The sequence below is a fragment of the Phocoena sinus genome, chromosome 3 (genome assembly GCF_008692025.1).
Source record: "Phocoena sinus isolate mPhoSin1 chromosome 3, mPhoSin1.pri, whole genome shotgun sequence".
NCBI classification, from domain to species: domain Eukaryota; kingdom Metazoa; phylum Chordata; class Mammalia; order Artiodactyla; family Phocoenidae; genus Phocoena; species Phocoena sinus.
In genome coordinates this window covers 89,523,221-89,551,023 of record NC_045765.1, presented here as the reverse complement: position 1 = coordinate 89,551,023, position 27,803 = coordinate 89,523,221, and the positions used below count along the sequence as shown (strand labels likewise).

The window sequence follows — 27,803 nt, the reverse complement described above, 5'->3', positions numbered from 1 at the left end:
AACTTTTAACAGAAAAACTGAGAGCATTGTGGTGGCATTATTAAAACAAGTATGTGTTAATCAGGATGTGTGAGATAAGAATGTGTGAATAGTTGGAGGGGAACATATCAGCTACAAGAACATAATGGTTTGGTGGTTAAGTGCCCTGATGGTTGACACTCAGGGGCAGAGGCTAGAAGGTGTGGGGAAACAGGAAGAATATTTATAGACGACATTACTGAAGGGCGATGCGCTTTGCTAGAGGCAAGTTGGCTAACACTGGAATTATTGGGAGATTCACCTTCAAGTCATAGGTATGAAAAGTATTTTTATTTTTAACTTGGGCCTTTGAAGCATACAATGAAAGGAAATAAAATATCTGTTTTGCTGCTAAAAATTCAGTCTAGAGACTGAATTTGATGATATTGATTTTTAAAAACTCAAGAAACACGTTTATTGAAAGTTGGTACTTTTAAAAGCAAAACTTATCTAGCAGTTCCGCTTCTATACTTCTGGGTATATTCTCAAGCAATTTGGAAGCAAGTACTTGAATGGGTATTTGTACACCAATTTTCATAGCAGCGATATTCACAAAAGCCAAAAGGTGTAAATAACCCAAATGTCCATCGCCGGTTGAATGGATAAACAAAGTGTGGTATATACAGACAGTGAACTATTACTCAGTATTAAGAAGGAATGAAATTCTGACACATGCTACAACATGGATGAATCTTGAAGACATTGTGCTAAGCGAAATAAGCCAGACACAAAAGGACAAATATTGCATGATCCCGCTTACACGAGGTACCTGGAGTGGTCAACTTCATAAAGATAAAATAAAATGGTGGTTGCCAAGGGTGGGTGGGTGGGGGTGGAGGATGGGGAAAGTTGTTTAATGGGTACAGAGTTTTAGTTTTAGAAGATGAAAAAGTTCTGAAGATGGGTGGTGGTGATGGTTGCATGACAGTGTGAATATATTTAATTCAACTGAACTGTACACCTAAAAATGGTTAAAAAGGTACATTTATGTTATGTATATTTTACTGCACTAAAGAAAACAAAACTTACTAAAATGGTAATATAAAGTAATAAAATGCTTCCAGTTAGAGAACAAACTAATGAGACAAATATAAGGGTTAGCTAACTACTCATATTCATAAATATTCAGTAGTCATCATTAGACTAAATTTGGGAAAAACACATTTTCCTTATCTTGTATATGATCTGGGGAATGATTTGCCCATATTTAAAAATATTGTCTTTCAGTACTTGACATAACTCTTGGAGCATGGAAGATGCTCAATAAATATTTGTTGATTGATATTTGTTTATTCAGGAAATTATAGTTATAGCATCATGTGCAAACGAATCAGCTTAACTGTAACTCGTTAAGCTTACTTATAAGCTCAGTGAACAGGTAGCAAATATAACCTTTAAAATACAGGCAATCAAAAATGTAGTATAGATATACTAGATTATGGGGACTAATGTATCTTAGTTATTATAAAATATGCCACAAATTTTTGTTGTTGATATAAAAGCAATATTGATGTTATCTCAAGAAATGAGCAGTTATTTGCCTGAAAGACTGCCTCTAGGATAGCTAGTGCTATTATCCCCATTTTATAGCTGTACAAAGATCATGGTGGATCTCATGGCCATCTTCATGCTTATTTTACTAAGACAGTAGCTTCTTTTTTAAAAAATATTTTATTTTTATTTATTTATTTTTTTATCTTTTTGGCTGCACCCCCACGGCATGTGGGATCTTAGTGCCTTGACCAGGGATTGAACACACGCCCCCCTGCGTTGGAAGCATGGAGTCTTAACCACTGGACCGCCAGGCAAGTCCCAGACAGTAGCTTCTTCATCTAACCCTCTGGTTCTTATGAAGATAATTTGACTCTTATCCTGGGATCCAAGTGGTGGGGTGGAAAACCTATCTAACCAGTGTGGTATTAGGTTACCTAACGCTGCTTCAGTTGGCTGCTTTTGCCAGGCAGAGAAGTGATGCCACTCTCTTCATTTCTGTGGACAGAGTCTATTTTAAGCCTCTTATAGGAACATTATTTTCATTATTCAGAACAGTGTTGTTCTAGTTATCAGAAACTGAGTATCACTTGTAAAAGAGATTATACAGTTTTATTTTTGTGAGTAACTATGTTTTCCCCCCATTGTTTCTTGAATTATATTTGTTCATTATGGAATATTGGCTAATGCAAAAAAAAGCTCTGTCGTATTTTAAAAATTATCCATTATTGGGAGTTCCCTGGTGGTCCAGTGGTTAGGATTCTGGGCTTTCGCTGCTGTGGCCCAGGTTCAATCCCTGGTCGGGAAACTGAGGTTCCACAAGCCATGTGGTGCAGCCAAAAAAAGAAAATTACCCATTATTTTACCACGCAGAGATAGGCACTGATACCATTTGTTTGTGTGTCAGCAGTTCTACTGTTCTGTCCATGCATATGTGCACACACATTAACAAACAGAGACACAAAACTGGGAGACATAAAATTAGGATTGTAATGATTATTTTATAACCTGCATATTTTTTCATTGAGCATTAAATAGTAACATTTGCTCATATCCCTAAATATTCTTTCACAGCTGCCTTCTAAGTAGCTGTATTTCCTTTGATTTTATGCCTGCACCAATCCTCTATTACTAGGATTTTAGAATATTCTTCTTCTTTTGCTATTATAAATGACACTATGATGAAAATACTTATAGATTAATCTTTTCCCTATCTCTATTTATTTTTTAAGAATAAATCTCTAGGATAAAAATTAAGTAAAAAGATATGAACGTTTTCAAAGGCGTTTGATATATATGTGTCAAGTTGTCCTGCACAGAAAGACTGTGCAGGTTTATACTTTTCTAGTGGTCTGTATCAGAACACCCATTGCCCATCCCAGAATTAGGGCTTTTGTTAACAAAGTGGAGAATTGTAATCATTTATTTTAATTTGCATTGGTGGTGAGCATTTGTATATGATTTTTTAGCATATGTATTTCTTCATGTCATGGTTAATCTGATGTGTTCCTTTTTTCTATTTGTGAGATGTATTTATGTGTTAAAGACATTAACCTGGCTGTATGTAGTTTCTTTTGCAACTGCTTTTTCCCCAGTGGATTTTTCTGTTTTCAACATTTTGCCAAGTATTACCAAGGGAACAAACAAAAAAACCAACAGAAACCTTTGAGATAGATTACTTAACTCTATTTGGGGTTTGTTTCTGAATACAAGATAGATAAGGTAAATTACCTTCCTCCAACCTCAGGTGAGAAAAACTTACCCTGTCAATTAGTTGTAAAGCATTCAGTTTTATGATCCGTAACCAGATAACTTGGGATAACTTGTCTCTAGGGTTTTATCTAGGATATGCTAGGCGTTTCTCGAAGGAAAGTGTAGCTGTAGTGAACATTTCCATTTGGGTGTGCTCGATTAAACCAAGTATTGCTGACACGCAACAGCAGTTGACATTTTTACTGAGCAATATGCAAACATTGAGAGAAGTTTTCCCCATCCTAATAAGGAAGATAATAAGAAATTGATTATTGAGTATTTCTTACAGCAAAGTATTTGAACAACTCTCTGGCCCTTTTTTCCATGAATGAAGATTACAACCATTTGCTGTTTTGGAGTTATAATTTATATTTATACATAGTATTATGGAATTTAGGGAATTCACTTCAGATATATCAAAGTTAACATTGATGTGTGTATATATGTGAGTTTGTGTTTATGTTAAAACATACGGGAGGTGGCACAAGTAATGCCAAAATCATTGAGAAAAACATTAAAGGTAAATGAAATCTTTATTGTCATAAATTGCTCTCCAATTCAATAGTGATAAAAGGCATGTGAAGAGACTATAAGGTTACTTTCAAGAATTTACCAAGTTCCAGGAAATGAATGTATTTGTATGAAAGACACCTGACAAATGCACAAGCCTTTTTATCTGTTTACCAAACAATTGATTATTAAGATCTCTTGGCTTGCATAAGGTTTCAAAAACAATATGATACATGGTCACCCATTTGCCATTGACTGGCATTATGAAGAGTTGGAAGGGGGGGGCAGTATACTAACATAATTTTATGGCAAATTTAGTAATTTGAAATCTCTTCTAAATACACTCGAGGTGCTCCCTATCTAAAGGAACTCTACAAACCATAATTTTGTCAAGTGAAGAATTTGTAGCACGTAATTACCGTTGGTTCATTCTTCGTGCAAATCAGAATACAGGTTCACAGTTTTTGAGGCTTATGGTAATCTCATACTGGCTGATAGTTTGATTGTGAGTAGGAAATGTGCTTTCTTTAGCCATCTTAGAAAAAAAAAGGTAACACAAAAGTCTCCAGTAGCAGATAAGAGTTCTGCCAAGTCGAGTTTAGCTTTAATCAAGTAACATGGAGATAATTTTTTTTTCCTCTAAAAAAAATCTCCCCTTTGGCATCATGGTCGGTTAGGAGTCTTGGTCCTCATAGGAACAGAATACATACATTTTTTTCTTTCTACACTAAAATAATGTCTTAGATCTATTTTTCCTTTCTTCCTCTTAAAATTATTTAAGATAACTTACCTGAACTTGTGAATTTTTTCTAGAACACCTGCTTCTTTGCTTTTAAAATTCCTAGAAAAAACACATAGACACATATTTAAATATATATGAAGTGTCTAGGTGTTTCTGATTTTAATGCTTAAATCAAAAGCTTTTTGTAAATGGAAATTTTAAAAATTGTGAAACTATTGGAAAATCTTTTAAAAACTTGGTTAGTGCAGTATTTTAAGTATGTTATATACATATATATTAATATACTTCAATATATTAAGTACATAAGTAGTGGTTTTATTTTAAAGCTCATTTTATTTAAGTAAATAGTAATATCCTTCCTCATTTAGAATACTGAACTAGTAAAAGATTTTAAAAGAATTTTGAAAATATTAGATGAATTAAGTAATTATAGGAACACTTTTATCCTAGATTTATATACAAAATTAATTTATCAGTTTTGTAAAGTGATTAAAGTTAGAGCAGATAATTTTTACATTTTGAACTTAAAACTTAAAAATTCAGCAATATGTGAAACATATTGAATGTGTTGTATTATATTTACCTGAGAATTTCTGCCGTAACAACTTAAAGGCCCATTTCTTTCTTTTTTAAAATTCATTAAAAATAGTCATATACTCACTGATCTCTAGGGGAACTTTAACTAAAATTCATTACTTATTTAATACTTTTGAATTTTTTTCCCCATTTTTATTTATTTTTTAATTTTATTTATTTTTTGGTTTCCTTTTTTTTTAAGCATCTTTATTGGAGTATAATTGCTTTACAATGGTGTGTTAGTTTCTGCTTTGTAACAAAGTGAATCAGCTATATATATATATATATATATATATATATATATATATATCTCCCCATATTTAGAATGTACATGAAATGGTTTATTTATCCTTGGCCAGTTACCACTTGAGACTCTATTTTGTAAAGCTAATTTAAATGATCATTTAAACATGAATTACTGTTACTGGTTTTCTTCTATTTCTGGTGTATTGAGGGTCATGCAGCCCTATGATGACCGGGTAACATGGAGGTGAGAGAGGGAGGCAAGACATCATCTCAGTGAAGGTCAGGAAGGGTCAGCCTGGAGCGGAGGTGTGATTTGGGCAGGTGGAAATGAATGTTTTCCTGGAATGAATTGGCAGAAGTAGATTCTTATTGATTTAGATACATTTCTGACTAACTGAAGGGAGGAATTATTCAACCCAGGGTTGAATAAAGCATTCCAAGCATTTTGTAAGAAGTGATTAAATCAGGGAAGCTTCCTATTTTAAAACCAGAGAGAAGATATCAATGTAGACTTTTAGGAAAAGTTTAATTTTTGTAGAGAACTGAAGACATTTTGATGAAATACGAAATTTAGTAAAATTTACAATTTCCCCACCAAAAAATTGAGTGTATAATATTTTTTTACTCTTCAACTGTTTATTCCACAATCAGTTACTGTAGGGGATAGAAACCCAATTATATACAAGTTAAAAGCAAAAAAAAAAAAAAATTAAAAATTGTTAGCTTTAAAAATACATATCTATTGATCACGTAAAATGTAAATATAAACATTCTGCCCTTATCATTTTGCTTGATAATCATGTGCTTCAAAATCTGGCACCATCCTTCATGGGATTCACAAGTCCTATTTCCATCGTGTTGTTTATTTAGGTTATGTAGCTTTTCTCAAAATTAAACAAGTGTTTAGCTGGTTCCTTCAAACATTGACAAAAGAAGATACAGAAAAGTGGTTGGAGAGGGAGAAGAGTTATCCTGCCCAGATACTTTCCCTGTTTCCTCTTTTCTGCTGCTTTCTTTCTGCTGCTTTCTTTCTCTTCACATACTTCGATAAAACTCAAAACTAATTGAGATTTTTGGGGGAACCAAGTGAGACAAGGAGAAAAGTTTACAACTGCTGTCTGACCCCTAGTACTAGTGACACTCAGTTTTTTGAGTACCACTTGCAGTTTCAAAGTGCTTATCAGAGCCACTCTTGCTGCCTTACTTTGTGTGTACAGATTGCTGTTAGTGTTGCTACTATCTGTTTTGTATCAGGCCTGCTAGCTAATTTCCTTGTTTATTAGCTAAGTAATTTTCTTAATGGCTATCCTTTTGACAAACGAAGAAATCTTAGCTGCTCTGAGAGGGAAAACTGAGTTTGAAAAATCATGGTGAAAGGGATAAGGAACATCTGTATTCATGCTGCCGCTATGTTGTTGATATGGGAGAAAATCTGGTGACTGACCTTGATTCTTGACCGAAGTCCCAAAAATATGCATAATTTGGCCTTTACCCATAAGACAAATAGCAACAGTCTCCAGTTAAAGCAGGAATTCAATTTCCTTTGGGTTGGGTGTGGAAAAGGGAATCTTTTCCAACCTTATTATCAGCGGGATTAGTGAATTTTTTCCTGAAATATTTTAGATACTCCATTTCAATAGAAGCATTTTGTTTGAATTCATATTTTATTAACCAGGAGTTATTTTGTTTAATTTATACTTGGAGATTTAGAGGCCTGCAGTATTGTTTTTAAGGGAGAAATGTCTTTTTATTAAATAATCAAACAAAAATCCAAATACCCAATGGTGTCAACAAAAAACTCCTGTGATCTGACGATAGATTTTGGAATAGGGCCCCTGGAAGAGACAGTGGCACTATATTGGGGATCCAGTTCAAGATTTCTATAAACAGGTTTAGGTTGGCTGAAGTCCATGAGAGGTGGAACCTCTAGAACTAATCGTCTGTTACCCCACTGACTCTTCAGTAGATCAGTCATCAGGGGTTGCCCTGGATCCATGTTAGGAACCAGGTTTATAGGTGAATAGTCTAGGGCTCTCATAGACCCATCTCTGCCCCTACAGCCTGTGAATATGAATCTGACATGACACCAAAATGTGTATTTATCCACCAGATGTTATCTCAGAGCTTGGGCAGTGAGATTGGGTATTTGCAGTTCCACACAGCAGAAATCCATCTTTTAAGTAAGGCAAGAAAATTTGAGCTTCCTAGTTTTTAAGTAGGAGTCATCTTTGCTCTTGAAAACTGGGTTACGATTATGTTACCTTTTTATTTTTGTTTATTAAGCACCATAGTCAGCCAGCTAAGATTAGAGAAAATAGTGAAAGAGAAAGCATTTCTCCATCCTATCATTGACTCCCCTTGTACTTTTGCCTTTTTCAGTTTCTTTCCCTTGGTTTCCTCATCCTATTTGGGACCTCACATTCTATAAACTATGTTTCCCTCATTGAAAGTAGCCACCTGCTATCTGTATAACTATGAGCCAATTACTTAACCTCTTGGTGCCTTGGTTTCCTTACTTGTAAGATGGCAATAGGATATTATCTACATCATAATGTTGTTATGAGGATTAAATGCATTAAGATGTGTCAAGCACTTAGCTCCGTACCTGGTTGTACAAAGTGCCAAGTGGCCAATTAGCTAATAATTGCTAATAGAATCTATTAGTGGAAAAACCATAGAAAACCATAGACTTCAGTGCCAAGTTTCAAAATGTTAAATAACATAGACTTGTGAATTCTTTTTAATGTCCAGTAGCACAGGGGCTCCTGTTTTGCTTTTTCTGCCAAATAGATTTGTAGAATGTCTTAAAGATACAAGAGGACTGTTGGGTCAGTCCCCAGAAGACTGTTGAATAGTGAGAATATCCTAAGTGTCCGAGGAATCATATTGAGTCTGTTACTTTTATTGGAAAAGGAGAGTATAATAGCCATATAGTGTTGAGGTGGTTGGTTATTTTATGTATTCATTTCTCTCATAGCAGACACAGTACTTTGTTTATCTAAGGTGAGTGTTCTAAATTTATATGACCATTATTAAATCTATGTTCACATTAATTTCTGACATGGTGAGTATATTTCTTTTTGAGGCATCACATTTTTAAACATTTAGAACATAACCTCACCCATTTTACTTTGAGAATACTGTATGTGAAATAATTTTGAAGGACATATTATTTCCTAGTATGAATTTTCAGTAGGTGGCTAATGGCTTTTGACCTGCTGTAGCAGCATACAGAACTGAATGTCAGACAGAGTACTTTTTAAAAGCTGCGTTTTTGTTTTGCATAATGAAGCACAGTAATTCTTTTTGAGATTGCCTTGAATATTTTTCCAAGTAGTTATTGATGGAGACATGTCAGTTTGGCAAGAGAGAGAAGAGAAAATTGTGATGTTCCAGCATTTAGGTTTGAAGACTGTTTAAATATATTCAGATTGGTAAATACAAGTATTTTAATAAATAATATCAGATGTAATATATTTATAAGTTAAAAGCAATATAAAGTATGTGATGTCAACTTTCCACCTTTTCCATATCTTTGGACCATTGTTATGAAAAATCACACATTTTAATTCACTCACTTTTCTCCTTAGTAATTTCCATTTTCTTTTGAAACTTACACAGTATATTCCATGGCCTATTTTCATACAACCTTTAAGAATTATACATACCGAATAATAATTCTCAAATGTCGTGTGAAAGTAGACCATGGCATGCACTATATAAATGACAGATTGGTTAGGGTTCGAAGGTTAGCGATTTTAGGCCATTGTCAAGGTTAGTTTCAAATTAAGTATTGGCACAAGTTTTTGTGCAGTCACAGTCTCTGCAGTCATGTGCCACATAGTTTATACATTGAGTAATGCTCTGATTTATACTTAGTTGAATTTTTGAGGTGAAGATGTGTATGCAGTTTGGTTAATGCCTAAAGTCCTTGTGGAGTGATGACTGTGAGTGAATGACAATATGAAGAGTTATATTTCCCGTACTGAACATATTAGAGCTGGCACTTTGCCACTGAACCATATGATGAGGGAGGAATATTGTTCGTATACTTTGCATTTAAGGCTTAATTTCTGAGGCTGAGTTCTAATTTATTTATTCCCTTAGGTAATTACTGGTTTTTCGAGATGCAAAAGAAATATATTATTGGAATTTTTTTAAATGGTTAAACTTGTATCATAGATGTCCTTTCTTTAAATTTAGGCACTAAAAATTCTCACACATCAAAGTAGCTTGTGATTCTCATTTGTGGCTAGAGAGTTAGCCATCTTTCAATAATGCTTTGAAGTTAGCTTTTCTTCTTTTTTTCTTAACCCAGCATGGGTTCATGAATAAAACTAAACACTGTGATAGATATAGCGTATTATTGCTCTTGCCTATGGCTCTTGCTAATAAAAATTCAAATTCTGGTTAGTTTGCTGGAATCAAATCAAGGTAGTATATGGCATGCTTTTCTCCTGTTATGAGGCCCTCTCGTAGAAAATAGATGGGAGGGAAAGAAAGCATGGGGTGGAGGGAAAGGACAAAGCAATTCAGGGTTAAATATATTTTGGCTTTTCTGCCTATGTTGTGGTAAGTCTGTAAGCTGTACAAGAGCTTTTACTTCTTATTGCCTTGGAATCCTTAAAAATAAAATTCCTATTCCTTAGGACTAACCTCCAAAAAATTCCTATTCTTTAGTCAAAGTATATGAATATGTTGTTGTGTGGGTGAGGTAACAATAACAACAGTGGCACTAACTTAATTTGATAGTGTAGGTATGCGTTTTTTTTATTAATTAATTAATTATTATTATTATTATTTGGCTGCATTGGGTCTTCATTGCTGCGCGTGGGCTTTCTCTAGTTGTGACGAGCAGGAGCTACTCTTTGTTGTGGTGCGTGGGCTTCTCATTGCAGTGGCTTCTCTTGTTGCAGAGCACAGGCTCTAGGTGCGCAGGCTCCAGTTGTTGCAGCACGTGGGCTCAGTAGTTGTGGCTCATGGGCTCTAGAGAGCAGGCTCAGTAGTTGTGGCGCACGGGCTTAGTTGCTCCACGGCATGTGGGATCTTCCCGGACCAGGGATCGAACCTGTGTCCCCTGCATTGGCAGGTGTATTCTTAACCAGTGTGTCACCAGGGAAGTCCCTATGTGTGTGTTTTTAAATACAGCTAGATGAGACGCCTGTCAGCTGAAAAATAGGATAGGTGATGAAGAATAGGTAGGTGATTGCTAAAATAATTTGGAATTCTGACATTGCTAAAATTGTCAGCTTGCTTATAAGATGACCGAATCACTAAATCAAATAGGGTTTGGCATTTTAACGAATAAGATGTTTTCCACCAACATCAATACAGGAAAGAATTGTGCCTGGATGCTTTCCTTCCGAATGAGACATGAGAATTTAGAAACCAAAGAACATGCTAGAGCTAGAGTGATGATGGTACAAGATATTCCATCCTGGAGCCAGGCCCCATTGGGAGGACCCTTAAAGTGCAGTTGGGGGAATGCAAATAAGGAACGTATTTAGCAAAATTACACATGTATATGACAGTAGGTAGGAATATGGTCTTAGGAGTTAGAGACACCCAAATTTGGTTCTCAGTTTTAACTATTGGAAGGCTGGTCACTTTGGGCAAATAAGTTATTCTCTCTGAGCCTCAAATTTCTTAATTATAAAATAGGGATAGTGATGGTATCTAATTCATATTATTATTCTGAGAAATAATTACCAAAATTTAAAAAATTTAAAACCTATAGTGAACAAGAACTGCCAATTCCAAAGCCTTGGAAATCTGTTACATTTATATATTTTGCAAGTAATGAGACACATTGTTACACAGGCCATAGGTGGCCTCAGAATCCTGCTCAACTCAGAACAGCAGGAAGCTCCTACTATTTTGTAGAAGTTGGCACTCAACATAAAACGTCTTTGTTTTCCCTGAGCGAATCCAATGCTACCTGTCTTCCTTCTTTTTTTCTATTTTGCTGACAGTCTCCCTAATGCAAATATCAATTTACTTATTTGGAAAAGTGGGAATAGAGAGATTCGTTATCCATAATCATAATGTTCAGGCACTGTGATGGGTGCTTTACAGAAAATTGTGTTAAGTTACTCCCACATTTATATTTCCAGCTCTGTACCCCAAGCTCCGTTCATGAATTACCTTATTACTTGACTCCAGTTAACTGTCTAATAGGTGTCTACCCTTATTGCTCACTGTCCACTGTCCTTCAGTTACACTGGGCTTCCTCATGTTCCTTGAACATCCTGAGCTCATTTCTGTCTTGGGACCTTTGTTCTTGCTGATCGCTATGCCTGGAAGGCTCTATCCTTTTATTTTATGCATCTTGCTCCTTCTCCTTGTTCAAATGCCATTTCTACTGAGACTGAGGTTTCTCTGACAACTCTGTCATTCTTCCATCTAGTCAGTTTTTTATCTTGTCATCCTATGATGTGTTTCTTCAGAGCATTTTCCCATATGTATAAAATTATGTTATTCATTTAATTGTTTGTTATTTTATCTCCCAACCCAGAATGCAAGCTCCTTGAGATCAGTGGCCTTGTATGGTTTCCTCAACACTGTATTCCTGATACCTGAAACTGTGCCTGGCTCACAGGAGTGCTCTGAACAACCTTCAGAGGTATGATTATTCTTTCCTTAGTTTTACAGTTGAGAGAAGTGATGATCAGGGAGTTTAAGTAGCTTGCCCAAGATCGCAGGGATTAGAGGTGGCAGAGCTGGGATTTAGACTCAATGCTGTGCTCTAATAACCTATGCCACAATGCCTTCCCTTCCTTAGTTGAAGGTCAGGAATGTCAGTGGGAGGCAGGTTCTTGGAGCTTCCTTTGAGTCCCAGGGCCAGCGGTTAATGTTTCTACAGCATTGTCAGACTAGAGCTGGTCCTGATCACCTTATACTCTAGTATCCTTGGCTTATCTTCTCTTCCCTTTTCCTTTTCGACTCAGTGCCCAAGGCACGCATGATTAGTATTTTACAAGGATGCATTCAATCCTTTACTGCTTGGGAAAAACAGTGAAACACGAGATTTTAAAGAAGTTCCCGAAGGGCTAGAATCCATGAGTTTGAACCCATATGGAATCTTCCACCTGGCCAGGGTTCTTCGTTTTTATATACATGCTGTTTTTTGAGCATTTTTTACTTGGCAGTGGTTGCAGCTATAACTTTCTTTTTGTGAGTTTGTGCTAACAACACAGATAATGCTTTGGTCGTACTTGGCCCCTATTGACTAAAATAGTTCCACCTCTGTGCCTTTCTGCCCCATCACCCAACCCCCTTGCAAGATGCGGTGGTGAAGCTGAGCTATTTATATTGTTTTAACCAGGTATACTATAGAATAAAACAGGCAGTTTTCAAATGTATATCATTAAAATGTATAAATGTGTTTCAGCTTTTTGGGGAAAGAAAAAAAAGAAAATTTATACCAGGACAGCTGATTAAAATGGGATAATCCACTGCATTTAATAAGTCACACCTAGCAGATTATAGAGGGAAGAGTTATTGGTGCTCTTTATTCTAGGACATTTGGTGTGTGTTGCTGCATTTGACCTTTTAGAAGCTGTTGACATCATTTGGGAACTGCCAGTAAACCTGCCTTAATCTGTTAAACAGGAGGAATCTTAGCATTGTGGAACTGACTGGTTGATTAATTTAAATCCAAACACACACAGTCCTGCCTGGATGCCCTTTGTGAGACCCTCACACAAAAGGATTTCATTCAGAGGCATTATAACCCACATCCTGCTGTCAGACCCTTTCAGCTCAGTTGGTCTTCTTAGGCTGCAGGCATTATCTTTAACCCCTCTTATGCTTCCTTTTTTTCCATGAAAACAATATCTGTGTTTGGATTCATACAAATGCTCTACATTTTCAGCAAAATTCTTAATTTGTATCCCAGGGAAAAGGTATTTTAAAGTTCCACTAATTGAGAGACTAAAATGGGAATTTATCTTAAACTGGCTTCTTTAGAGAAACTACATTAGAACTTAATCCAGTGCTTCCTTTGGGAATTATAATCAAAATTAGAATCATGAAATGTTGAAGTAAATTCTTGGTATTAGAGTAAGCCATCATCTATAATTCCTTTGACTTTTAGATTCAAAACATTGAAGGTTTTATAATCATTGTTTACTTTTGGGAAAACATCAAAGTTAATTGACTCATGGGTGAGTTCAGTGGTAGTATAAAGATCCTGAATGTTTAAATGAAAGCAAAGTTTAAATTCTTTAAGGATAAAACTTTGAATAATTTCAGTCTATTACAGGGACTAAGAAAAGTACCCATACATTGGGCACTCTGATGGGCTTGGTTGCAGAAGAGGGCAGATATTTGTGTGGGAGAAACAAAAGCATTGCCTTAGAATGCTTTCCTAGCACACAGAATGTTAGACTGGAAAAGATCAACACCCTCATTTTGAACAACAAAAAAACTAAGGTCCCCACTTAATTATTCAAGCTCTTACTTGGCCAATTTCTGTTTCCTCATCACCCAATTATAGACTGTACTGGAATACAAATGAAGCCTTTCAAAGAAGGTGGTATAATTTGATTCTCTGTGGTTTTGTTCATTATTATTAATTGTAATAACTTTTTAATTGAGAGCTTTTGAGGTGCCAGTACTTTATGCATTATCTTTATTGTCATAACTACAGTATGAGGTAGTACTAGTGTTCTTCTCTTTTTGAAAATGAAGATCTGATGTTTAGAAAAGTCAAGGATTTGCCCAGAATAGCTGAATCATGAGATAAGATACTTTTTTTTTTTTCCTTTGAGAAGGTAGACTTCTAGCTACATATAGGGAGGAGAAACGGGTAGTAAGAAATGTTTCTCCCAAGCCTCAGGAGTTGCCTTGAGAATATTATGGTGATGTGAATGACTCTGCCATGGGTCACTGGTAAGGAAGAAAAATTAAGGCCATTCTGGCCTTAATTCTTCAGAAACAGTGGATTTGTTGTGAGGGAATATGAAAGCACCTCCTTTCCGGCCATGATCAGAAGCAGTAGATGTCCAGGTGAGGAGCCTGTTGGGGAACCAGAGGACCTAGAAGCTATGTGGTTCAAGAGAAATCATTGCATCATTTTGATACTCTGTTTTTTATTTTCATTTCTAAAGGTGAAATTCCAATTTCTACCTTACCCTACCGCACTAGGTTGTTTCAGAGATTAAGTAAAATAATTTATTCTTTGGAAAATCAAAAAATCACTTTGGAAAATGAAACAAATTAGGACACAATACATTTTTTTGTTTATTTATTCAATAAATATTTATCAAGTGAACGCCAAAGGCAAATCATAGGTGCTACATTGAGAATAGGAGGCAAATACAGACTTTGTCTCTACTTTTCAGAAGATTGAAGGGAGAGGGAAATAAGACGCAAGATAATAACTAGGTAGTAGAATGTTTTAAATGCAGTTAGCCAGGTGGAGAATACTGTGGAATTTCTGGGGTGGAACCAGTCCCTGATGGAGGAGGTAGATCTTGAAGGATGGTAGGATTTGGGCTGCCAGGGAGGAGACACAGGAGGAGTGTATGTGCGGGGGTGGAATGAAGAGGTAGATGTGGGATTCCAGGAAGAAGAGACAGTAAGAGCAAAGGCTTAGAGGAGGGAAGGTATGGGGACATATTAGTGTATCAGATTGTCTAACTGGCTGTAGCTGAAGGTGCCTGGAGGTAAGATTGGCAAAGATGCGTTCACATGGAATCTGTGAACTCTGCACTTTATTCAGTGGTGCACAGGAGGACCTTTTTAGGATTTTGAGTTTTGTGGTAATCTGGTCAAGGCCATGATTTGTGAAGACTCATTAAGGACAAAGTGATACGAAGAATGATTAAAGAGGTGGGACAATGAAGTCAGGAAGACCATGGACCAGAGCGTTATGAGATGACTGATAGAGAAGATCTAAGCTAGAGGGGCAACTGTGGGGCTGGAGCAAGGAGAAGATACATCTGTGAAGTTTGGCCACCGAGTGGGTTTGGCCAGTGATGGAGAGTTAGAACCCTTTTGCCGTTGGAAGTTAGTGTGATACTTTTTCATTAAATCAGTATGAATTTGTTTTATTTAACAAATTTAAGCTCATATGCTAATAATAAAATCCCATATACACTGTCATTTTTCAGTCCTTATACTATCTTTAATTGGAATTAGGAAAAGTGTTGTATTAAGACCAGAGGAGCCAAGAATGTTGCTTCTCTGGGCTAAGAGGAAGTTCAGCGTAAATCATGAGGCAAAGCTGGGTTAGAATTGAGGGTGTTTTGAAATCCCCACCCCTTCCTGAAATAGCTGGAATACTTCTCCCACTCAATAGCTTGTAAAATTACCCACCACTATAAAACCTGACAACACCATATCCTGGTGCCTTTCTCACCTTCTGCGATGGCCCACACTCTGTCTGTGGAGTATGTTTCTCTAAATAAATCCACTTCTTACCTAAAAAAAAAAATAGAATGGAGGGTTTTTTGCCTTATCAGAAAGGTGGTTTCCAGGAGGGGGCACTGTAGCTGACTAGTCAAGACTAGAAATTCTGGCCAAATATCCCCTCAGAAGTGGTGCTTTAGCTTACATTTGCTTTTGAATTGGCACTTGCCAACATGAATTTAGTTGAAGAAATAAGTTAAGCTCAGAGTCTCATTGAACCCTAAACTTCAATTTAATGATTAAGGTGGTTTGTAGATGAGATTTATAATACTTTCGACAGTCAAGGGGTGATTTCTTTGCTGTGTCTTTGTTTCCTGTGAAAGAGTATTTTACCTTCTAACTTTTGTTGTCTTTCAGTCTGAGATATTATAATATTGTTTGGATGTCTGTGAAGCCTTAAGATCCATTGGGAAATAAGAAGTGGATTTTCTGACATTTAGGACAGATAAAAGGGGGTATACAGTTATCCAGAAAGAATATGTCAGAGCTTGGTGGAGCTAGTGCTGTTATGCGGTACTTTGTCCCAGCTCCCAGCTCTGTGCTGTGAGTGGCCTAATGTGGGTGTGTGCTTCACAGGCTTCTCTGTGCTATCCTTGGGAATCCAAGTAAAGGAGGTAGTTATCATTTAAGAAAGAGTTTATCATCTTCCCTAAGAAGGTGGGAATGAGATTGCATTGATCAAGAGATTTAGTGGAGTGGCAAGAGGAAATAGAACACTCATGAGAACGTGACACATTAAGCTGTTTTTGTAGCGTAAGAGGAGAATAAAAACTAAATAAAGCCTGGATTTAGGGAATGAACGTTGGAGATATGAGGCCCCTTTTCCCTAAAGCAAGCATCTTTAACAGGACACAAAATCTGGCCACCTGGGGCCATTTGTCTCACTGACACTTGATTTCTATTCCTGCTGGTGGTCTTCCATATTCCCTTCAGCCTTCTGTAGTGGGCAGGCATCTTTTGGTTTGGTCTTATTTTTGGATAGGCTATTTCTTTAATGATGTAGAGAATATTTAATTAAATTACATATTTATAAGAAGAACCAGTACAATGAAAAGATCATATTGATTAACATAGACAATTCTAAAAAACAATTACAATATTAAGATCAAATTCAAGAACACTCAAAAGTAATTTTTGGTTAGCAGGCAGCCCAGTGGGTGAGTGCTGCAGCGCAGGAGCTGGTGACCTAGGGCATCCTGCTTAGCCTCAGCATTCAGCACGTGAGGAACTTGGAGAGACTCTTTTCTAAACTCTACCTTTTTAAAAAAAAAACCCTAGCAGGGGGCTTCCCTGGCGGCGCAGTGGTTAAGAATCTGCCTGCCAATGCAAGGGACACAGGTTCGAGCCCTGGCCCGGGAAGATCGCACATGCCACGGAGCAACTAAGCCCGTGCACCACCAACTACTGAGCCTGAGCTCTAGAGCCCGCAAGCCACAACTACTGAAGCCTACGTGCCTAGAGCCTGCACTCCGCAGCAAGAGAAGCCACGACAATAAGAAGCCCGTGCACCGCAACAAAGAGTAGCCCCCACTCACCCCAACTAGAGAAAGCCCGCACACAGCAACAAAGACCCAACGCAGCCAATAAATAAATAAAATTTATTAAAAACAAACAAACAAAAACCCTAGCAAACTAGCTTTACTGTTGCACTCTTACTTTATGACCATCCCATCCCTGGAGTAGTCGATACACCTGTTCCCTTTTGTGTGCATGCTGTCCAGATAACCTTTATTTACCTTTCCCAACCTAGTTTTGTTTAGACAGGTGGATCATCTCCCAGAAAGAGTTGTTTGAAACAACCTTGAAATAGTCTGGCTAGTATGTTAGGATCTAGTCCACCGAAGCTGTCATTGGTCTTCTCTGAGAGCAAGTAAATCAGGATTGCAAGTTCAGAACACATTTAGATGAATTTTCATATTTTGAATTACAGTAGTAATTCATATCCATGGTGTTTAGAAAAACTTTTAAAAGTTTAAAATTATGTAATATAAAAATTGGAGGACTCTCTCAGTCTATAATCAAAACTGCCAGAAGTAACCACTCTCAGAAATTCGGTGTATATCTTTTGGGCATTTTCAAATAAACAAATGCATTTATTTAAAAATTTGAATCATATATATAATGTGTATATATATATATATATATATATATATATATATATATATATGTAGAGGTGTGTGTGAATCATATATATAGGAGGGTTGGCCAAAAATTTTGCTCAGGTTTTTCCATGTGATCTTACAGAAAAATGTGAACAAACTTTTTGGCCAACCTAATATGTGCGTGTGTGCGTGTGTGTGTGTGTGTGTGTATATATATACACACACACACACATATATATATACACACATACATATATACACACAAATATATACACATATATATGTATATACACACTATTTTCATGAATTTCATGGTAAACTTTGCATGTTTTGCTTCTCAGACTCGGTATCTCAGGAGAAACAAGTGAAGGGTTAGGAGTAATTCCATTTTGTTGGAAAGCCTTTTCACTTTACCTAAATTAAGGGAAACTGAATTATTATGTTTTTCATGAGAGCTGACCTTACTATACTATTTTCAGAATTCTCCCCAACCTCTATGGTAGCAAAAAGTCCAACTTGTCAATTAGGTTAAAATTCTCTATATTTTTCCAGACTGTAAATCGGTGCTGTGGCAATCCATTTTACTCTTTTTGTAAGCAGTATTATTGCCATACATTTGTATGGTATTTACTCACAAGGGAAACATTAAAAGGCAGGCTTAGCTTCATCTGAATTGAAATAGAGATAATAATAATTTCTTTGTAGTAGCTTGCAGTATACAGTACAGAATGACAACCTTCATTTTTTATTGTGTTATGAGTATCTTAAAGAGGATCTGCCAAGTTACTTGATTATTCTTGCAATTACAGTATTCTACTACAGTAGAAAAAATTAGACCATGGTATTGTTTAAAAAAATGTCAATCCAATATAGAGAAGAAAACAATAGTTTTTATAGTACAGATGATAAATTACATACTTATTAAAACATTGCATCTGATCAAATAAGCATGATATATCATTATAGACTCAGTTTGATGTTGAAACGTTGTTATTTTAAGCAATTACTTTAAACCTGGTATTTTTAAGAGGGGTTGTGTTCTTGTGAATGGGGTGCCAGATGCACGGGAGAACAAATAGTTCAAAGGGAAGATTTAAATTATGTATAGTTTTGGGAGTTGTTAGAAGTAGAAGTAATTTTGCCTGTGATAGAAGACTTAACCAGGAAGACTGTGGAGCAGTAAGATGGTAGATTTCTTCTGATTTTATCTGGGTGTCATAATTGGGAATTTGGCTTGGGGGTGTTTTCTGGATAAGTGATGTATTGGCGGGGATTTATTGGAGCTCGGAGATAAATGGAACGGGCAGATGCTGTCTCCTGGAGAAGTAAACGCAGAGCATCAGTTTTCATTGTTATCAGTACTCTGACCTCCGAAGGCACAGATGCGAGCTTTCTTTTCAAAGGGAATCAAGTATTCACTCTCAAGGAAAAGGATGTTTGTAATGTAATAATATTAATGCTTGTTAAGTGAGAAAACCATCTATGAATACTTATACTGTTGCTACCTGGGTGCATTATTTATTGACCTGTGACTTCGTCAGAGCTTCAGCTGTGAGAAGAATATTGCTATTGGAATCATGTAATGACAGTTGTCATTAAAAGTCACATTGCGGTGAATAGATTCAGAATTCATTGAGTCCCCTTGCTCTGTGTCACACTTGCTGCTTCTGTGACAACCTTCATTTCCTACTTAGTAAATCCAAGCCTGGTCGCTGGAGCCCCAGGAAGTTGTTAAAGCAATTAAAGGCTTCTGTCTCCCAGCACATTGCTTGGTTACCATAGTATCCTCTGCCTCCAAGTCTCTCCTGATGATGTCAGTATGCATACAGGGGTTGTTCAGAGCCTCTACGTGGGGATGATTCACCCCGCAATAAAGCCCCTCACCCATTGCTCGGTTTCCAGTTCTATTTCAGACATCCCTGGAAATGGAAGGTAAGTGCCTTGTTTTGCATATCGGAGAATTACCAAATGCCTCTATTTTTCTCTTTCAGGTGAATGAATGGTATCTTGCTTTCTACGATATACTACTGACTGAAAACATAGTATATGTTTCAGCCAATTACCTAGAACAGACTTACAGTTTGTACTTAAAGTGTGTGTATGTGTTTGTGTGCGTCTGTATGTGCACATACATGGCGTGGGCTTATATAAATAACTGTGGGTGTACAATGTAATGCTGGCTACTCTCCCTGGTAAGCAGCAATAGCAAACACAGTAGAGCTTTTTATTTCAAATGATTTGAAATATACAAATCCCTTAAAATATTTTGACAGGTGTCACAGCACAAATGCAGTTTTCTGAGTGTGAATTATGTATTTTTTATTGATACTTTGTATATTGTATCCAGTTTTAAACAGTATTAACATTTGAAAGGTCTAAGAGGCTATGGGAAGATATTTTTAGAAAGAAGGGCCAAGTTACATTGAGAATTTGCATGTTAGGGAAATTAAAACTTAAATTGTTAAAACAAAGATTTAGTTACAGGGGGATATATGAAGTTTAAAGTATATTGATAACCATCATTTCATACTAATTTCATACTTTTAATGCTTTTCAAAGATCTCCCAATTTGATAATAAAAATAGTGCTTCTATTATTGTGACAAATGAAATCAGCGCTTCATAAAAGTTCTCCTTTAACACATACTCATGCTCCTTAAGGATAAGCCAGCTGTGTTCAGCTTTATGAAAAGAATATTGTAGACATTTACAGCATTCAAATAGAAGAGCCATGAATGAATATTTCCCTTGAAAAGTTAGTTTTCTGTTTCAAGTTTTCTACCACAATGTGCCCTATCAATAAACACTAAGTGATGAGACACACAGGTTTCTCTCTACTGCCTATGTCTGACTCTCTCCATTCCAAGAGTTCTGTCCATATGACAATGTTAGTTGTGCATTTATTTCCTCTTCCTTATTCCCAAGGGACTATTTCAGTATACTCTGTGAAGAATGTAATACTGTGTTTAAATGGATGTGGTAGGTAAAGGCAATTTCTAAATAATTAATGGATAGCTTTGCAGGAGAATGAAGAAGAGGGGAGTAGGTAGGATGGGGACTCTCCCATTTCTTTATGTAGCTGAACCTTTATTATATGTAGGAGGTAGACAGATGGCTCTTTTGAGAGGTCAGTAAATGGTCTAGACTGTCCATTTCTAGAGAGACTGATTAAAACTGGCATTTTCTTTCTTGTATTTTTGGAGTCTTCTGGAATATACCCTGCTCTCTACCTTTGCTTTGTTTTTGTGCAATATTATGTTAGTGGACTGATAATGTTCTTTATTCACCTTTCTTTAAAGAATCAGTGAAGAACATAGTTGTGAGAGAGTGTAAAAAAAGGTTAAAAATTTAGTTACTTTCACATAAAGGATATCTGTCTTATCTTGAATATCATAAATGCTTATTTATGGATGAATTCCTTTCTACTCTAAAATATGCTAAAATGCTTCGACTTTTAATTTCTTTACTGTTTTGAATACTTAATCCTGCTTATGTGTTTGAAAATTTGCTAGTTAATTCAAAAAAGTTCCTGAAAAGTAGAGAGAAATTATGATACCACCTAGTTTAGATTACGGTAGGTTAAATGTTAAAGAAATTAAGTCAATATAAACTGTTTCCATACTTTTTAAAACCTTTTTATTGAAACACTTTTCATACGTTTGTACTGGAAAGAAGACTATATTATATTCTAGGCTGTGTTACATCAGGTTTTTGCTCTTCGTTGTATTAATGTTTTGGGTAATATAATGTACTCTATTGAGTAGCTAACTCTTTGTAATAAGAAAAATACTTCTGCAGTTTTGAATCCTTAAGATATCCATGTATATCTCCTCCTGCTGACTTAACCAATACAAGTAGCAGTTTATACAGAGTGTACTATAAAGATTACAGTTTCCTTCATGCTTCAGGCAGGAAGTGGTTCCAAGCAGTTTTAGGCAGGGTGATTTTAAAAGTTGCTTCAGGAGAGTTTTCATTCTATTTTTATGCCCTAATAAGAATGTTTTAAGTTTTATGCATACTGAAAGTTGCTCCTGCTGAAATATGGAAATGCCAGGTCTGTAGACTTTACCAGTGTGAGACAATGAAACATGGCAGGAAAAGGATCATTTTGGCTTTTACTAGAAAGACAAATAAAACCAGTATCCAGAAGAATGAGAGGAAGCTGTAATAGAGAACATGGACCTGGAAATGAACATTTTGTCCAGTGAGAGGAAAGAAGCTCAAGCTGTGACGGCTTGGTTAAATGCTTAGCCCAGTTGTCTGTGTTCGTTTAATGGCAGAGCCAGGGCTGGGACCTAGATGCTTACAGTCGAACAGGCCGATTTTCATTTATGTGACCCCACATGCCCCAGTTAGAGTAGAGCACTTTTTCCTAGTCAGCTTTTACTTTCTCCCAAAAAAGGAGTGATGAAACAGTATAAAAACTAGGAAGGTAGTATTTTTCTTTTGTTGCAGTAACAAATTACTGCAAACTTGATGAATAAAATTTGTTATCTTAGAGCTCTATTGGTTAGAAGTCTGACACAGGTCTCAATGGACTAGAAAATCAAGGTGTCAGGGCTGTATCCCCTTCTGGAGGCTCTAGGGGAGAATCCATTTGTTTCTCTTTTCCAGCTTCTAGGGGTCACCTGCATTCCTTGGCTCATGGCCACCCTCCTTTACCTTAACAGCTAGCAAGTACAGACCGAATCCTTATGAGGCCATCTCTCTGGTTCTTCAAGGCTGGGAAGCAACCTTCATTTTAAGGCAGTGGTCCCCAACGTTTTTGGTACCAGGGACTGGTTTCGTGGAAGACAATTTTTCCATGGACCAGAGAGGGGTGGGATGGTTTCAGGATGATTCAAGCTCATTACATTTATTGTGCACTTTATTTCTATCATTATTACATTGTAATATATAATGAAATAATTATACAACTCACCATAATGCAGAATCGGTGGGAGCCCTGAGCTTGTTTTCACCTGCCACTCACTGATAGGGTTTTGATATGAGTCTGCAAGCAATTGATTTGTTATGCTCTCTGTGTAGTCAAACCTTTCTGCTAATGATAATCTGTATTTGCAGCTGCTCCCCAGTGCTAGCATCACTGCCTCAGCTCTACCTCAGATCATCAGGCATTAGATTCTCATAAGGAGCGCGCAACCTAGATCCCTCACATGCGCAGTTCACAGTGGGGTTCGTGCTCCTATGAGAATCTAATGCCACCGCTGATCTGACAGGAGGCGGAACTCAGGTGGTAATGCGAGCAATGGGGAGCGGCTGTAAATACAGATGAAGCTTTGCTCGCTCACCTGCAGCTCACCTCCTGCTCTGCGGCCTGGGTCCTAACAGGCCATGGACTGGTACTGTTACTGGTACAGAGAGCAGGGGGATTTGGGGACCCCTGTTTTAAGGGGCTCATGTGATTAGATGCGGCCCACTGGATAACCTAGGATAATCAGCCCATTTTAGGACAAGATCCTTATCCTTAATCACATCTGCAAAATCCTCTCTGTCATGTAGGGTAACATATTCACAGGGTGGGGGGTTAGGATGTGGACATCTTTGGGGACCATAATTCTGCCCCCCTCAGAGACTGCAAAATATATGGCTGATTCTATCAACATTAAATTCACAAGTCAGATATTTTTACTGATAACTATAACTTAAACTTGTGATTGCCAACAGAGACCATGAAATCTTGACCTAATTCAGTGGATGCAGTCATCCCTAAGGATATTAAAATGCCTCAAGATAATTAATGAGGGAAAATCATATTAGAAAGAAATGTTTCACCAACTCAAATGTTCAGAACTCTGAGGTAAAGATGTGAGTCTTAGAAAGTGACACTATTCTCAGCTTAATATTTTTAGTGAGAGGCTCACATCAGATGAAGTTAATTAAACAAAACTGATTTGGGATTGTGAAAATTCCATTAGCTAACTCCTATGTGGATGAGCCTGGGTTTCTTTAGAAGCCGAAGGGTAATAGCAAGGCCACTAGAGACCAAAATGTGAGATCTGGTAACCCTGAGTTTTGAATAACACTGTCGTTCATTGATCTGGCATTAAGCCATATGAGTCACAGGACTCAGCAAATGAGCCTGGCAGGTATGCCTTGCAGGGTTTCCTAGGAAAGGCACAATCTATTACCACAATCAATAATGCTAGACTTGAGACCAACAGCTGCAAAAATAGTTTCTCTTATTGTTTACATCCTGTATTTATCTTTAGTTTAAGCCAATTCATAGCACATGTATCCATCTGTACTAAGCATGAGGTAATTTATATCTAGTAGTAGTTTTTAAACCTTGTTTGCTAAACACTAGTGGTAAAAGATGCAGAGGAGAAAGTGCTCAGGCATATTACTTTGGGACAGGAAGCCTAAAATTACATTTTGCTGTGGTTCTCTCAAGGAAAGGAGATGGAAAGAAAACCGACTGTTTTCCTGCAAGTATTCCTTTTTAGTTTTGGAATAATTTTCTGGAAGAAGACTAAACAGTACCTTAAGACCCTTATTTGGAAGAAAAGGGCTTGTGGAACACCATACATTTCTTTGCAAGAGGTAATTATTTTGACATTGATTCTCTTTGGTCGTAGAGAGTAAAACAGCCTTAGGATTCTATATAAAAGTGAAATCTGGGCTTCCCTGGTGGTGCAGTGGTTGAGAGTCCGCCTGCCGATGCAGGGGACACGGGTTCGTTTCCCGGTCTGGGAAGATCCCACATGCCGCGGAGTGGCTGGGCCCGTGAGCCATGGCCACTGAGCCTGCGTGTCCGGAGCCTGTGCTCCGTAATGGGAGAGGCCGCAACAGTGAGAGGCCCGTGTACCGCAAAAAAAAAAAAAAAAAAAGTGAAATCTGAATTTATGCTGTCATGGGATTTATTTGTCAATTAAAATATCATTAAAGGAAAACTTATTTGACAATGAACTTAAAAATTAAAATCAGTGAGTTACACAATTTGATAAATGATATAAATAAAGGTAAAATATAAATAAATAAAACCCAAACACCTTTAAACATTCTTTTTAAATGTATACAGAATATTCAATTTAATACTGAATTTTCCCAGCTATGGTAAATTAGAGAGAATAGAGATGAAATCTCTCTGTTTTGTTAAAGAAAAAAAAAAAAAAAAAACAAAAAACCACAGAGCAGCTGCCTTCTCTGTGATGAAAGAGACTGTTTAATCTTTAAATCATTTTGAACTGGCTCAGTTGCTTTACTGATCCTTTAACTTTGTTAAAATTATCTTTAAAGTTTATCTTTGAAACAAATCAGAGATAAAGGAACTAATGGAGATGAGAGTTTTGAGGTTCTGAATTGTATTTGGTCAGTGGGTGGTGGATAAGATGGAAGGAGACTTCAGAATCAGAAACTTGAAAGATTGTCATGATTTCTCATTGCCTGTTTTGAAAACTAGCTCAGGGTTTTATGTCTAGGGGGATTTTCCCAGTAACAGGAGTAAAGGCAATCAGGCTTTACTAGATCCAGTGATGGATCTAGGAAGTTATCCTAAGTCTTTCCTGCTCCAAAGGCTTTGCAGATCACAGTAGCATAAACTACTCATTTTTCTCACTGACGTTGCATTCACTTGCTTTTCTTTACTTTTTTTATTGCTTTAGTTTGACTTCCATCTTTGGGTCATACTTGCAAAAAGGAAAGCAATTATTGGAATTATTTACAAAGAAAATTCTGTTATTTTAATTTGTGAAATGCCCCTATTTCTGCCAATTTCTGCTATGGACATGAGGTTCTATAACCGGACCAATGTTTTCGTTAATTCCTCTAGCATAGTCAGCTTTGGAGTGAGGATTAATGGAAATAAAGGGTATCGGTTTTGCACATAAAATCTGTGGGCTGGGGCAAGTAGAAAGAAGAAAGTTTGAGCACCAGTACCTGAAAGGGCGCAAAGACAAGGGGACTGATGCTTGCTGTCTTCTTCGTGGTGGTGGAGCGTGGGGGTGGGATATGTTGCTGTGGCCACTGCAGCGTAGGGCTAGTCAGGAGGTGGGGAGGTTTAGTAAGAACTGTGCTCCATGCCTGGTGCTTAGTGTCTGTCCTAGAGGACTTTGCAAAAGTTAAGCCTGTGTTGGGGGCAGGGGGTTGGTTCCTGGGTTTTAGCCACAGCCATGCTGAGCGATAGATGCCTTTTCTCCATGAAGGGTGCAAAAGAGGGGAGGCAATGGGAGACCGTCAGGCAGCCTTCAGGATTCATAAGTATGAGAATGAGCTCACCAGCCCAAAGAATTTTATAAATTCAAACCTTCCAATCACAAATACATATCACTAATTTAGAGGAATATGACTTACCATTTGGAATATTAGAGTATGACAGGAGGCAGGTGGCATTGTTTTCCTTATTGGCAAAGGTCAGTCTTGTCCTCTTCGATCAAAATGCAATCTCAGTAATTACTATTGAATGCCCTCACGTGCATGATGGTGCACTAAGCACAAAGCAGAATTAATCAAAGGACAACGTGACCTCAAATTTCAAGGAGTTTCAGCTAAAACAGAATAACTTATATATTAAGAATGACTTCCTTATTACTTAATAATTATTATTGTTTTATTTTCATGGTAATTTTTGCCAAGTGGCAAATTCCAGTTTGCCTAGTTGGGATTTGATAAATTCATTTTATTTGCATTTAACTAAAAAGTAAATTTTTTCTAAAATTGTATATGAACTGATATCTTTTCTTGATGGCGGTCCTATTGTTATCTTGCTAAGCTTTTTATCCCCCCACCTCTCTTAGTCCCATTTGCCTGACTTTAAAACACATATCTTTTTCTTGTGTTATATCATAGAATGTCTTTTTCTCTTTTTCATATACACCCACACATGCAGCTCACACACACTCACATACACAGAATTACTTTACAGTGAACGAGTCATGTCCTAGTCCTTCTCTTTACTCTTGTTTCCATATTCCTTTAGCCTGTCTATAAAATTTATTTTAAGCAACCCAAATCCTGATTCCTGAGCCCCTACTGAGTATGAAGGATTGTGCTACACAGTGAGGGCTCTGCCCCTCATTTTCTTCCACTGCAGTCCTTTGTTTGTACAGTTACCAGTATTTCCTTCTGACGGGTAGGAGGTTGGTAAAATTAAAGGATAGAGTGGGCAGAGAGAAGGGACATGGTTGGTTATGGAGAGAAGACACTGAAGTTAGAATCTGTAAGCCAGGAAAAGGAGAACTGAAACAGAGCACTGAGATTATGTTGGGAACGTGGAGTCTTGTTAGGTCAATAGGACCAAGTAAAGAAGCAGCATCAACAGAATTATTTTGTGTTTTATCAGACGTTTTATGGTGAGCAAAATAGATTGCCATATATACACATAGAAACTTCTGCACTGAGTTACCAGTCTAACCTTTTCAACTACTTAAAATCTAAGTTTATAAACCTCAGAACTTTACATTTCTTTGACATCACTGCAATTATTTCACTATCCTGCCAATTCTCTGGTCATCATTTCTCAACCTAGGGGACTAAGTTTTTGAAATAAGTCCCTACATTCTATTTAGAAACAACCTATGCTTTCTAAATAAATCTTAAAGAGGAAGATGTTCTTATGCCAAGAATCAAATATATTGAACTTGATAATTATCTAGAATTACCTTCTAGCATGTTAGCTCTGTGATGATTTTTCCAGTTAGGTTGAACTGTTGTTGAAAGACTGATTGTGCAGAAACAATAGTTTGAAGTTTGTCCAGACTTAGTAAAATGTTGAAAATTTGAAGAATAACCGATTTTTCTAGTCAGTGTATTTTTCATTGTAACAACCCCTGTATTGATTTGGTTTTCAATCTATGGTCTTTTGTGTTATATAGATATTTCACTAGTTAGTTATCTGCCTGAAGTTTCAATATTTGGGGTTTTTGGGTTTTTTTTTTCATCTTTGCAGTAATGACAAAGAAATGTAGGGTTTAGTGGTTTTTAAACTTGGGATTTGCCAAAAAGAAAAAGATCATT

At 36.8% G+C, this 27,803-nt stretch overlaps 1 protein-coding gene across 24 annotated transcripts in view; it reads left to right on the top strand.

Moving 5' to 3' along the window:
- The window catches only part of PAM (peptidylglycine alpha-amidating monooxygenase), a 282,567-nt gene that overhangs the window by 29,012 nt on the left and 225,752 nt on the right, over positions 1-27,803 (top strand). For 15 of the 24 annotated variants that reach the window (XM_032625238.1, XM_032625224.1, XM_032625221.1 and 12 more), the window contains exon 2: positions 11,850-11,957. The exons of 8 other annotated variants lie outside the window; for them this stretch is intronic. The gene's annotated coding sequence lies outside the window, so the exon portion shown is untranslated. Of the gene's footprint in view, positions 1-1,752; positions 1,824-11,849; positions 11,958-27,803 lie in introns of all 24 variants that reach the window. One more of the 24 variants, XM_032625219.1, reaches the window with a different exon arrangement.